This window comes from Ahaetulla prasina, chromosome 1 (assembly GCF_028640845.1).
Source record: "Ahaetulla prasina isolate Xishuangbanna chromosome 1, ASM2864084v1, whole genome shotgun sequence".
Lineage (NCBI taxonomy): Eukaryota > Metazoa > Chordata > Lepidosauria > Squamata > Colubridae > Ahaetulla > Ahaetulla prasina.
The window spans coordinates 122,091,529-122,105,054 of NC_080539.1; the positions used below are offsets into that span (position 1 = coordinate 122,091,529).

General features: G+C 37.3%; 1 protein-coding gene across 3 annotated transcripts in view; it reads right to left on the bottom strand.

The window, feature by feature from the left end:
* GRIK2 (glutamate ionotropic receptor kainate type subunit 2) overlaps positions 1-13,526 on the bottom strand; it is a 510,695-nt gene that overhangs the window by 41,289 nt on the left and 455,880 nt on the right. The window lies entirely within an intron of this gene.

Sequence of the window (13,526 nt, forward strand, 5' to 3'; positions counted from 1 at the left end):
GGCAGTTTTCATGGTCCATAGAGCAAATATGAAGAAAGGTAAGAAAGGAGCACCTGCCAAGAAAGGTGCCTCACAGAATGAAGAATGAAGTGCTGGGCAAAATAAATCCTGCTAAGCAGCCAACTGTACTGCCAAAAAAAAAAAAGTGAGGAGAGAGGGATGAAGGATGGTTGGCTTTAAAAAGCAGAAGATAATTAGATTAAGTGTTCAAGATGTATTTATTTTGTTATTCACATGGATAAGATAACCCTAATGAATTGATGGTTAATTCTAGATTACTTTATTACCTTAGGGAAGCTTCCTACATGATGATGTTAAGTAATCAAATTTATCCAACAAGGAAGTCTACCTCTAAGAATATTGTATAAAATAGAAGGTATTAAAGATGCCAACTCAGAAAGAAATATTTTGCTATGCCTTATCTGTAACGATGCTTCTAAAATCAAATGCTTTGCAGCTAATGTTTTTACATGATAGTTAACATCCTGAACTCTGCGGGTCTCACTTCTGTTGTAACAATAAGAAGAAGCGGAAGGGAGGGCAAAGAGCAGTTAAGTGCTTTGCCATCTGACTGGCATAGAGGCTAACTTTTAAGGAAAAGAAAAGAATCTATGTACTTGCAAAATTGTGGGACAAGTTTATATATTGGGGAAAGATCACCCTATATGCTTCAGTTAACCAAAGTGTTGGGATTTTTATCTCCACCAGAAAAGAAAAGAGTGATTCCAACAGAAGATAAACTAGGTAGGTCCAGGTGGAACTATAGAGGCCTTGATGCGTTCTGAGCTTGGTCATTTGCTTGCAGATATTTCACTACCAAACGATCATCAGGGCAAAGAAGGGTGGTATTTTGCATGTTGTTTAGCTTGGCTTGCCATTTTTGGGGAAGGTGTGGTAGTGAACTCTTTGGTAGTTCCTTGTTTTCTGCTTGACTGTTTGTCTGGTGTTGGTCCAGCGTACATGGTGTTGGCTGCAATACAGTGCTTCTCAATTATTTTCTGTCATGCCCCCCTAGGAAGAAGAAAACATTTTTTGCGCCCCCCGCGTGACTGTAAATAGTATCATTATTTTAAAAAATGAGGTCAAATGCGCCCCCCTTTACGGAGCCTCGTGCCCCCCCTGGGGGGCGCGCCCCACTATTTGAGAAGCACTGGCTGCAATAGAATACATTTTCTGATCTTTTAAAGAAAATAGATATCTACCTATTTATAGTAGATCTATCTAAAATACATAAGGAAAATATATAGAACATATATTTTAAAGAACAAAGCACATCCTCTCCAGGAGTTTACCTATACTCTCCAAGACACTTACTCACATTGATGTTATCTAGTTGGATAATGAAAAGTATGCAAACAAACAGCCGATCTTAGAGAGTTCCAAGAACTCTACAGAAAAGAATGGGTTAAAAAAAAAGTAAAGAGCAAGAGGTTTGTAGATTTACACTATTGCAATTAAGATCACATTTAAGCCACCAAGTATTTTTGTGAACAGAAATGTGAGAAATGTAAAGCTAATGATCTAAATGAATCTGTAATTCTTAAAAAATACCAGGAGGGGTATGTTTTAAATGTGGCTTGTAATTGTGGATGGAAGTGCCTGGGAATGTGCCCATTACTGGTCTTAAGTCATGCCTAGCATATGACTTTTTTGTGGCCAGGCAAAGCTTTTGATCTCCTTGTAGTTCTGTTGCTCTGTGGTGGTTTTAGGTTTTGCAATTTTTTTGAAAAAAATATTTTCATACTTTGTTTATGTGTGAGTTTTTGAGACTCACAAGAGGCTTATTTATATTGACACTGGACCTAATAAAACCTGCTTCTGAGTGGAAAATAATAGGCCTACCCTCTGAGTTCCATGAAGTCATTGCTTGGGGCATACTCCTCAATACATGGCCTCCCATGTGTGCTGGGAATGACACTCCAGATTTCCTGACCCAGCAGAACCAAAGAGTGGGAATTTGGGGAATTGCTGACAGTCCCAGTCCTATCTAAAGGACTACAGTTTGGAAAACATTGATTTATATATTCTGGGTTGGGATCATGGTGGATTTTGTTTGTTTCTCCATATACTTATTTTTAGCCTGCTTTTAATGTCTTGGTTTTTTTTAATGCTTTTAATTGTAAGTTGCCAGGATCATTGAAAATAAGCAGTTGATAAATTGAATGAATGTAGCAGTAGCAATAGCACTTAGACTTACGGTATATATACCATTTCATAGCGGTTTACAGCCCTTTCTAAGAGGTATACAGAATCAGCATATTGTCCCCCAAAACCCGAGTCCTTATTTTATTGACCTCAGAAGCATGGAAGGGTGTGTGTGTGTGTGTATCAGGGCTGGGTTCTAATTTTTTTTACTACCAGTTCTGTGGGCGCAGCTTATTTTGTGGGCATGTCTTGATGGTCATGTGACAGTGGGTGTGGCTTGATGGTCATATGACTGGGTAGGCGTGGCCAACTCAATGTCTCTCATGTCAAGGGGTACCTCGCCTGGCCCCTCCCCTCCCAGCCATTCCTTGTCAAACCCAGCCTCAACGTATCTATAGTTCTGCAAAAATGTTGTTCACCTTTTTTCAACTTTATTATCTACATACTATAGATCAGAGGTCTCCAAACTTGGCCACTTTAAGACTTATGGACTTCAACTCCCAGAATTCCTCAGCCAGCTTTGCTGTCTTAAAGTCTTAAAGTGGCCAAGGTTAGAGACCTCTGCTATAGATGCACTTTCATGGACTACTGAAAGGAGGAAATGGCTCACATGCTTTGTCCAAGAGTGTGATAGGCAACAGTCTTTTAAGGGGCTGCTAGAAAGAAGGGGGGAAGTATTTTCCAAAGCACCAGAAGGCAAAACAAGAAGCAATGGGTGGAAACTCAACAAAGAGAGAAGCAACCTAAAACTAAGGACAAACTTCCTGACAGTGTGAACCTATATAGGTTTCAATCACAATTTCACATATAAAATAGCCATTCATGTAACACAACCTGCATATTGTTCAAAACAATCATTAGTATTATGGCTGATGTTTGACAGCAAGCCTAAAATCCCCATTCCCTCCCCACTCCAGGGGAAGGTTACTTCAAAATTCCCATTTCCCCCCAACCCCACTAATCTGTTCTGGGAAGGAATCAAACTCCCCCCTCTTCATTTTCCAAATAAAATATCCCAGATAATTAAGGAATAATCAAGCTGCTAGCAAGGAACCTGCCTGGAATTCCTAATTCCTGCCAGCTGCATAAAGGAAACTTTGTAAGCAGAAAACAGCTACCGGTGCTTACAGATAATATAAAGTGGAAGCCGGAAGTTCGGCTCCATTTACAAGCAGGCAGAAAACTCATTCAAGACAGGCTACTTCACAATGGAAATCGCCCAAAACCTTTTTATTTATTTATTTATTTATTTATTTATATTTATATACCGCCCTATCTCCCTAAGGACTCAGGGCGGTTCACAGGCAGTTAAAATACATATAAATACAGATTAAAAACAACAATTAAAAAACTTATTCTATAGCCAAATTTTAAAACAATATAAATAGTAAAAACCCCTTAAAACCAATTTCTTTAAAATCTAATCCAGTCTCGCGCAGATGAATAGGTGTGTTTTAAGCTCGCGACGAAAGGTTCGGAGGTCTGGAAGTTGACGAAGTCCTGGAGGGAGTTCGTTCCAGAGGGTGGGAGCCCCCACAGAGAAGGCCCTTCCCCTGGGTGTCGCCAGACGGCACTGCCTAGCTGACGGCACCCTGAGGAGTCCCTCCCTGTGAGAGCGCACAGGTCGGTGAGAGGTATTTGGTAGCAGTAGGCGGTCCCGTAAATAGCTCGGCCCTATGCCATGGAGCGCTTTAAAGATTTTAGAAACACAAAGCCCATGTTGCACAAACCCAAAACTTCAAAAACATTGAACCATATAAGAATTCCTCCTCTTATCCAATTTGTTGTTCAGCTGACCCAGAGAGGAGCTTCTAGCCACTCTGTCAATTTAAAACAACAGCGTTTCCCCCCCTTCTTCTTTGCAAAGCGATCTCCTGGCTGAGAAGCGAGCCGATCAGTTGGGAGGCTTCTTGGCTTCTCAATTTAAAGGAACGGTGTCTTGGTTGACAAATGAGTCTTTATTTTTTCCTTCTAGCCAATCAGCTGGGAGTCGAGAGGCAGCAAGAATTTGGGGGTGGGGCCAGGCAGAATTTTTACTACTGGTTCTCCAAGCTACTCAAAATGTTTACTACCGGTTCTTGCGAACTGGGGAGAACCGGTAGCAACCCACTACTGGTGTGTGTGTGTGTGTCTGTGTGTATGTTTTCGTAGGTTTTCACAGGTATAGGTATGTAGGTCTTGGTGTATTCAGGTCTTTTCCCCTGTAAGGTTGAAAGTATCTAAACGACGTTTTGACCAGGTCCCACTCATCATCTTCAGGCTAGTGCTTTCGCCTTCATGCTTGTGTGAGCAAAATGTGGTTGGAGCTGCCATAGAGAGACAGCAGCTCCAACCACGCTTTGCTCACACAAGTACGAAGCCAAAAAGCACCAGCCTGAAGATGACGAGTGGGATCTTGTCGTAACGTTGCCTAGATACTTTTAACCTTACACGGGAAAAGACCCAAATATACCAAGACATACATACATACATACATACATACATACATACATACATACTATATATATATAGTGTTTCCCTGAAAATAAGATCCCGTCACATTTTTTAAAATCCAAAATAAGTGCTTGGCCTTATTTTCAGAGAGGTCTTATTATTTTCTGGCGCATGGAGAAAGATGGGATTCCTCTTGCCATCTTACCTGATTTCCAGCTGTATGTTTAAATATTTTTGGGGAGGGTTTATTTTTGGGGTGGGCTTATTTTAGCGCATGCTTGGGCTTATTATCAGGGGATGGCTTATTTTTGGGGAAACGGGATATATACACCTACACATCATACAGACACACACACAATAACTCTGCTATGAAACATTCATATACATGCTTGTGTGTTTGTGTGCATATTGAATTTTGCTAGGTTTTTTTGCTATTTATCCTCATATTGTAGGATATCAGGGAAGTTAAATCAAAAGCTGAACTATGTCACCTAACTGTATAGAAGTTCTTGTTTTTTGGATGTTCGGAAAGAAAAATAAAATGTTCAACCTCCTGTTCAATCTGCCTGCTGTCAAATATAAATTATAATTCTAAAATGCAGCTGAACTACTATTTCTAGCTTTAAAAATAGCATTAACATTTAGAACAACATCAAGGTGCCTAATATTCCTTGCAATGCTGGAACCGCAATTGCAGCTTTGCTTCCTCCTGCTCAAAGAGAAGAAAGAAGAAAAATAAAGAAAGAAAAAAATCGGTGGAAAGAATATTAGATAAAGTAAGTCCTTCCGAGTGCTACTCAGATTACTGACTAACTCAGCTTTCTATTTTAACCTCTTTTTACATCGTACAAATTAGTCCTCAGCAATTTATTTGAAGACACATATTTACTTTTTAATGAATTCAATCCTTGTGGAGGAGGAATACCTACAGAACACAGCATAGTCTGGCAGAAAAGAAAAACAGCTGACAATTTTGAAAGAGAAGTTATACGATGAACTTAAACAAAATTGGCTGTGGATTGGCACTTTTCAAGGCAATGAGCCCCCAAAGGCTGAGATTGTAATTAAATAAACAGGCTAACAAATCAATAAAGTGTCTAGCTTAAGCGAGTTCTTTTACTTCAAACAGAGAACCTGATATCAAGTGATGACAAGTGGAGGATCTGTTTGGGATCCCCAATTACAATCAATGTGTGCCAACAATGGAGCAAGAATCATTTCATCATACTCTGGAAACTCAGACTTCAGCATTAGTTATATTTACCGATGATGGAAAAGTCACCGACAAGGGCTTGACGAGGGCTTGAGCAAGAGGTGAAAGAGCATCAGGCTCAGTTCAGATTAATTAATCGATCTGCCTAAATGTATTTCAGAAAAACATAGCACAGTATTCAGTAAAGGCATGGTGAAGACTTGTCACGGGTCTTATTACTAGGCTGATTTTTCAGGTGGAAAATATCCTGATGTTTTCAATTACAAGGAGAAGAGTTACATGCAATTTTGTTTTGCCTCTTTTGTATAATGCTTGAGTAAAGACGCCTGTGTTTTATCATTAGCAACACAGTTAGGTTCATATAATGTTAACACTGAACTGTGCTGACCGAAAGAAAACATAGACTAGCAATCAGATTGCCATGTCCTCACCTCACACAGAACAGCAATTTATTACTTTCCAGCAATTCTCTGTGGCAAGTGCATATGTTTCAGAATATCACCTTGTGACATTCAGTAATAAGCATAAATTGTTGAGTCAAGAGAGCATCCAAACCTTGAAAAACAGAATTGCCAAGAACAATAGATCACATCATCCACCTACAACACATTTCAAATTATCACTGCAAATGTATACAAATAGTTTACAATAGATATTTGAGAAGGAAAATAGATAAAGGACAGGATTAATTCAAAGGATCAACAACGGGTGAACCAGGTACTATAGGTTTTTATGTTGCTTGTCACTACCAGTATATACTAATGGATAAGCCCAGTCACGGATATATGGACCCTCACATTTTTAACCCAATGTCATGAAAAATATAACTAGCTGATCTGTGGCACATTTTTAATAGTATTTTGGTTAAAATGAGAGGGTCTCCTTATCTATGGATGGGCTTGTGAGTATATACATTAAGTTATGCATTTGATATGAGAAGAAGTTGTACTTTGGAAGTACAATGAGGTTGCTCTAGAAAAAGACACATAAATTAATTATCATTACAACTTTATTTTTTGTCGTATAAGGCAATGAGATTCTCACTGTTCTGAATTCACAACCCGTCCAAAGACAATGCTTATCTGTTTTGTCTAAATAACTGATTTCATTATTTTAAAACTCAGATATGATCAAAACAAGTATTCAAATTCTTACTCAACAGACAAGCTTTGGAAAGTCAGTCTCTGGCTTTCTTTTCTATATATAATGTAAATGATACTGAGCTAGCATTCAAAATATCTAAGTGAATCATTTGAGATCCAGAGAGTCAAGCTGTGTGTCACATATAAATAAAATTAACTGAGGTTTCAAAGTATCAGAACAGACATATGGTATGACTCATGAAAGAAATGTAGTTCACAATTATATGTCCAATACTGTTTTGTACCATGGCAATTCTTAGGGTGTAGTACACTGTTAATTCTATAGAATTTCAGACCTTTATGGCAACAAACCTTTCTTGCAGAAAAACACTGTGCACTCAAAAACAGCAGCTGCCGTGTTGCTGCTATTAAGCTGTCAGTCAACAAGTTTATCAATTGCTTGTCAAAAAGCCATTGAGCCATTGATCTGACACCTTGGCAAATCAAGGTTCTGAATGACAGTAGGTGAGTCTGGAAGGTTACATTCTTAGTCTAAATAAAAACAGAATCATAGATACTGTGTACAGGAACTCAAGCACTTTATTCCATAGCACATTTTCCAACTTAAGAAATATGTTTATTTTTATTTCCATGTTTATTAGGTTGCCATTAAAAATATTATCGATATGACTTCATAAAACTCCTTGGGTCCATTTCTCATTGACAGTTCGCGGTCTCTCTGAATGTTCTAAATACACTTTAAATTCTGCCTCTATGATCATTATGAAGGAACTGGCTCTATAGCCAGATACAAAATGTCCAATAGACAGCATGTAGCTTTATCAATTGTAGATATCTATAGCACTTTACATAGACACTATAAAATTAACTTAAACATTTAATAGAATTGAAATATTGGACTCATTTATATAGATTTTTTTTTTTTGAGTTAGGTTGCTTTCAAAATCAAGGCTGACTCCTGGCAACTTCCTGCAATACTTCCTGCAGTTTTCTTGGCAAGATTTCAGAAGTGGTTTGACCTTGCCTGCTTCCTAGAGCTGACAGACAGGGAGTGGCCCAAGGTCACTCATTGACTTTGTGCCTAAGGTTGTTCACTGTGTCCCATTTTCTAGCCTGATGCCTTAATCGCTATACCAAAACTGGCTGTCATGTTGGAATTAAGAAATTTTAATTTCAACAGAATAACTCAATAGTGGTGTTACGAGATCATTTTGTACTCAAATCCTTTCTCTTCAATTCCCTTTTTGCACACTTCTTGACAGAAAGGTCTAATTCCTGCATGATTTAACCTTGGCCTCAAGAACAACTTCTATTCAACTTAAGTGAATTCCCATGTGTTCTTGTGTTAGAAGTCTCCTTAATTAGAATTCCCTCTTTCCTAATTCCTACTGATGGGATTTTTCAAACTGATGTTGGTCAGCTACCTAAGCTTAAAGGTAAAGGTTCTCCTTGCACATATGTCCCAGTCATTCTTTACTCTAGGGGGCAGTGCTCATCTCCATTTCAAAGCCAAAGAGCCAGCGCTGTCCAAAGATGTCTCCATGGTGAAGTGGCTGGCATGACTAAACCCCAAAGGTGCACGGAACACTGTTAACTTCCCACCAAAGTGCTCCCTATTTTTCTACTTGCATTTTTTATGTGCTTTCGAACTGCTAGGTTGGCAGAAGCTGGGACAAGTAACAGGAGCTCATCCCATTATGCGGCACTAGGGAGTCAAACCGCTGAACTGCCAACCTTTTGATCGACAAGCTCAGCATCTTAGCCACTGAGCCACTGCATCCTAAGCTTAGGCACCACATACCTAAGCTTAGGATCATTTAAAAGTTAACAGAAATAATGATGTTTTGAAATATTGTCTGTGTTTCGGGAAAAATGGTTTTCATTTGGTTTGTTAGACAATAAATTACTTTTAAAAATCAGAGAAGAAATAAATAGGGAGGTGTAATTTTCTGCTATCATTGGTTGTAGACTCATATTTCTGTGGTTCCTAGGCCTATGTAACAATCTGGATTCAAAAGTGAAAAAAGTGATTTGGAATACATATGATATGCATGTTATAGGGTGTTTTTTTCATTGTAAGGTCCCAGAATCATGGATTATTTCATCTGAATGCAAATAGTAGATAAATTACAATAAATAAATCAGTAATTTTGAGCAGGAAAGGGCTTACTGTGTTAGGTCTGTTAAGCAGAGGTTAGAAACACCCAGGCAATCTCAAAATATTAGTATATTAATATAGAAAACTCCTACTCTTTGGTATCACCTGGAGGTGCTATAGATTTTCTGGTAGACCTACACTTTACCTATTTTAGAATGATGAAGCCTAATCCCAACAACCTGGATTGGAATCCTGGCGCTGTAATGTATGGATATTTTTATAGAATGAACTAACGGCATGGTTCATTTAAGAAGTTCATAAATAAATAAGAGAAATTCAGATTCCATTTAAGTAAATTAATATAACTCCCTTTTGACAACTTTCAGATGCCATGAAATATAATTATGTGTTGCAGTGTTTTGGAGAACTTCCAAAACAAAGAAAGAAAGCACTGAGTGATCCACAATCACATAAATGCATGCTGTGTTAAACATTATTAAATCATTACCATGTCCTGCTTTTTTTAATTACTATTTTATTCCTGGTAGTCATAGACAGAAGCATGCTTGAGTACACAATGGCATGTGGACTCACTGTGGTTTTTGATTAGGAGAGTCTCTAATAAGATTGCTAGGAAACTGTGCCTGGCACAATAGAAAGAAAGGTGTAGAGTAATAAAATCCCAGCTGTGGAAGGATCAGATAGATTTGTTTTTTATTTAGATTTTTTTTTAAATCCTACCTTTGTTAATTTTATAAATAAAGTGGCAAACATTCCTAACACTTCTTCCTCTCCTATTTTTCCCACCACAACAACCTTGTGAGGTGACTGGCCCAAAGTGACCCAGCTGGCTTTCATGCTTAAGGCTCAAAGAACAGGAGAGGAAATATGAGTGCTTATTTGCAAAACCAAACAAAAACTAGCACTTCATACAGATGTGCTAGCAAGTAGAGAAGTCTATTTATCATCCCTGGATTTTGAAATAGCTCCCAAATCTAGAGCTATGAAAACTAAAAATAATAAAAAAGGAATCTCCCTCTATCTTTCTAGGTGTATGCATTATAAAGTCAAAGACTATCAGGTGTACTCATATTCACTGACACTAGTTATGTTTATTTAAAATCTTGGTCCTGGGGTGGGTGGCATTATCATAATTTTGCTAAATATTCACGTCTCTGTAAACAATTCAATATGGGATTGAGGAATCTCATAATGCCTTGGCATTCTAGGGAAATCATCAATCAGTCAAGTTTCACCTTGTGGTTTATGACACTAAGTCTTTAGGATGAATAGTAATTGACGGCAGTCTATTTTCATCATCCAGATGGCAGAAAATCCTAAGGATTAACAAATCAGACCCATCAGGCTGTATAAATGTTCTTTTCCAAATTAATCTAATAATGAATTCAGCGGCATTACAATTGTTAGGGAAGGAAGGAAGGAAGGAAGGAAGGAAGGAAGGAAGGAAGGAAGGAAGGAAGGAAGGAAGGAAGGAAAGAAGGAAGGAAGGAAGGAAGACACATGCATACAAACTGAGTCCTTCGGGAGAAGGGCGGTATAAAAATCTAATAAATAAATAATAAATAAATAAATTGAAATATGTATTTTAAAAGCATCAATGAAATTAATAACTAATAACTATTACTCCTTAATACTTTCATCCTTTGGATCATTAGACAAAAATCATTAATTATAATAATCAACACATATGTATACATTTAAAACTGGTTCTTTTGTATCACTACCAATCAATACAAAATCTAGACTAGTAAGGGCCAGAGCTATTATGCCAAGAAATCCTATCACAATCAGATATGCCACTTCTGTAACAGAAGATGAGGCCGTGATAAGTATATTTTTGTCATCATGTGTAAAGTACTGCTTGGATTGCTTTAAACAGGGGATACAAGATGTTTATGTTATGAATCAGTCACTTGAGGCAAACTGAACAATAGCAATAGCACTTAAGACTTATGTACTGCTTCATAATGCTTTCACAGCCCTATCTAAATGGTTTACAGAGTAATATTGACCCCAACAATTTGGGTCCTCATTTTACCAACCTCAGAAGGATGGAATTTAGAAAAGAGAGCAGATCTAAGTAAATCAGCTGCCAATGTTTTTGATATCATGAAGCATGACCTCTTAAAGCATTAGCCCTTTAAACTGGTGGAAAAAGGTAGTTGGCTTCTATAACAGCTTTGCCAGTGCCAATATGTACCCTGCTGGCTGGCCTGGAAATCTGCCAAGGACAAGCTACAGAAGATGATAGAAAGTAGAACTCAAACTGATACTCAGTAGGGCAGTACATAATTCATTGGGATTTTGTTGTGATGAACAAAGGAAAGCTTTCCTATTTGATAAGGTGAAATGAGGTAGAGGGTTAGGAAACATTATCAATAATCACCACCAGGAACATAGAAAACATGTCCATCCCTTTGCTCTCTAGAGATGTATTTAAAAAAAACACTAGGCATTTTTCCCCAGACGTTTTGCTACCTGTGATTATGATAGAATCTTCTCACACCGAACACAGCTATAATTTCAACATCACATAGGAATTTTGAGAAATATGAAATTAACTTTAAATGACTATAATGTATTTAATCATACAATGTTTCTGACACGTTGCATGAATTCAACAGGGTTGAAAGTATTTTGCTGTTGATTTTCATTTTTATTGTGTCCAATACATCTCACTGCAGTCCACCAATAATCAACCAGTATCAATGCATTCCATTTGCCCTCATACCATTTTTCCAATGTTCTGTTGAAACCTTTCACCATGTTCATCAATGACTGCCCCTATATGTCAGGAAAGAAGTTCAACTCTGAATGGAGAAAATGAATCTTCAATGACATGTTGCACTTCATGGCTTTGTATGCTATTAGAAGGTTGTCAACCAGCTGAATGTAGTTTGCTGCTTTATAGTTGCCAAGAAAATCCTTAGCAACATTCTTGAATGCTTTCGAGGCAATTTTCTCTGGCCTCACTAACAGATCTTTGAACTGCTTGTCTTTGATGATATATCAGATCTGTGAACTGACAAAAAAAGTCTTCTTTAATCCTGGCATCAGCTATTTTAAACATCTGCCTCAAATAATGAAAACCTTCACCTTCCTTGTGCATCACTTTCACAAAAATTTTCATCAGTCCAAATTTTATATGAAGCAGAGGCAAAAATACCTTTGTCAGGTAAACAAGTAGTTCATGTATCATGTTTTTCTATCTTGGTGCCATATTTGTTTGGAATGGCCATTTCTTTTTAATGTAATGCAACTCTCTTGCACAACTGTCTCACTTACATATTTAGCAACAATATTTGGCATTTCCAAACTGCATTCCAATCAGCAGAGCCATTACGTTTAGATCTCTTCCACTTGTACTTGGTGTACCAGATATGCTTCAAAAATAGTTGCATGTTTCCATATGTATCTTTCATGTCTGCAGCATAGCCAACTGGCACTGAAGGGTGTACATTGCCATTGTGTAAAAGCAAACAATTTCTATAAAATGGCGATACATTAAATTATAGGTTATTTTCATGATTAGCAGCCAGAAATCTATAAAAGACATTCAAAATTGTTCAGGAAGTAAAATCTTTGTTGTCCAATGAAACCAATGTTTGGTGCTTAGAAACCAGCAACATTTTAGTCACATTCTCTCAAATTATTTCTCCCCTTTACTAATCAAAATATTAAGAATCTCTACTTCGTATCTCCAAATAAGTTTCATATCTCACATAGTCCAGGCATGTGTTTTGAAAAAAAATAAGTTGAAAATGCATTAAAAATTGCTTTCAGGACTTCAGAATCAGATATTTGATGTTGTAATCTTTATATCTGATTGTAAAAAATAATGGATTTCATTGACTAGGCTATATCCAACTCCAACGCCATATCCATATCTTCAAACTATTATAAAAGAGAAAGCAAATTCTCTTTTTAGACCAGTCAGACATGTTTTTAGATCTTTATGTGTAGAGACATTCATGGCAAGTTTCCATATTATATGTCAATACATAGCACATTTTCAACCATGTTTATAAGACTACTTCCTGTTGTAATAAACTTAATTGCCACCTGAGAGGCTTCATCAGAAGAAATTAGGATGAATGGAAACAGTGGTGCTGATTTTGGTTTTTTAAAGATGGAAAAACAGAAAGTCAACTAATGAATAGAATAGAATAGAATAGAATAGAATTTTATTGGCCAAGTGTGATTGGACACACAAGGAATTTGTCTTGGTGCATATGCTCTCAGTGTACATAAAAGAAAAGATACGTTCATCAAGGTACAACATTTACAACACAATTGATGATCAATATATCAATATAAATCATAAGGATTGCCATCAACAAGTTATAGTTATATAATGATCAACATTAATAAAGTATCTTGTAATCCACAGAGCTTTGGACATCATTTGTTAATTGGGACAGCCTTTCCTAGCAGGAGCTGATCTCTACACCTGATGAAAAAATTATGCTTGACCACCTATAACTACAGGAAGAAGATAGACATAAGATCTACA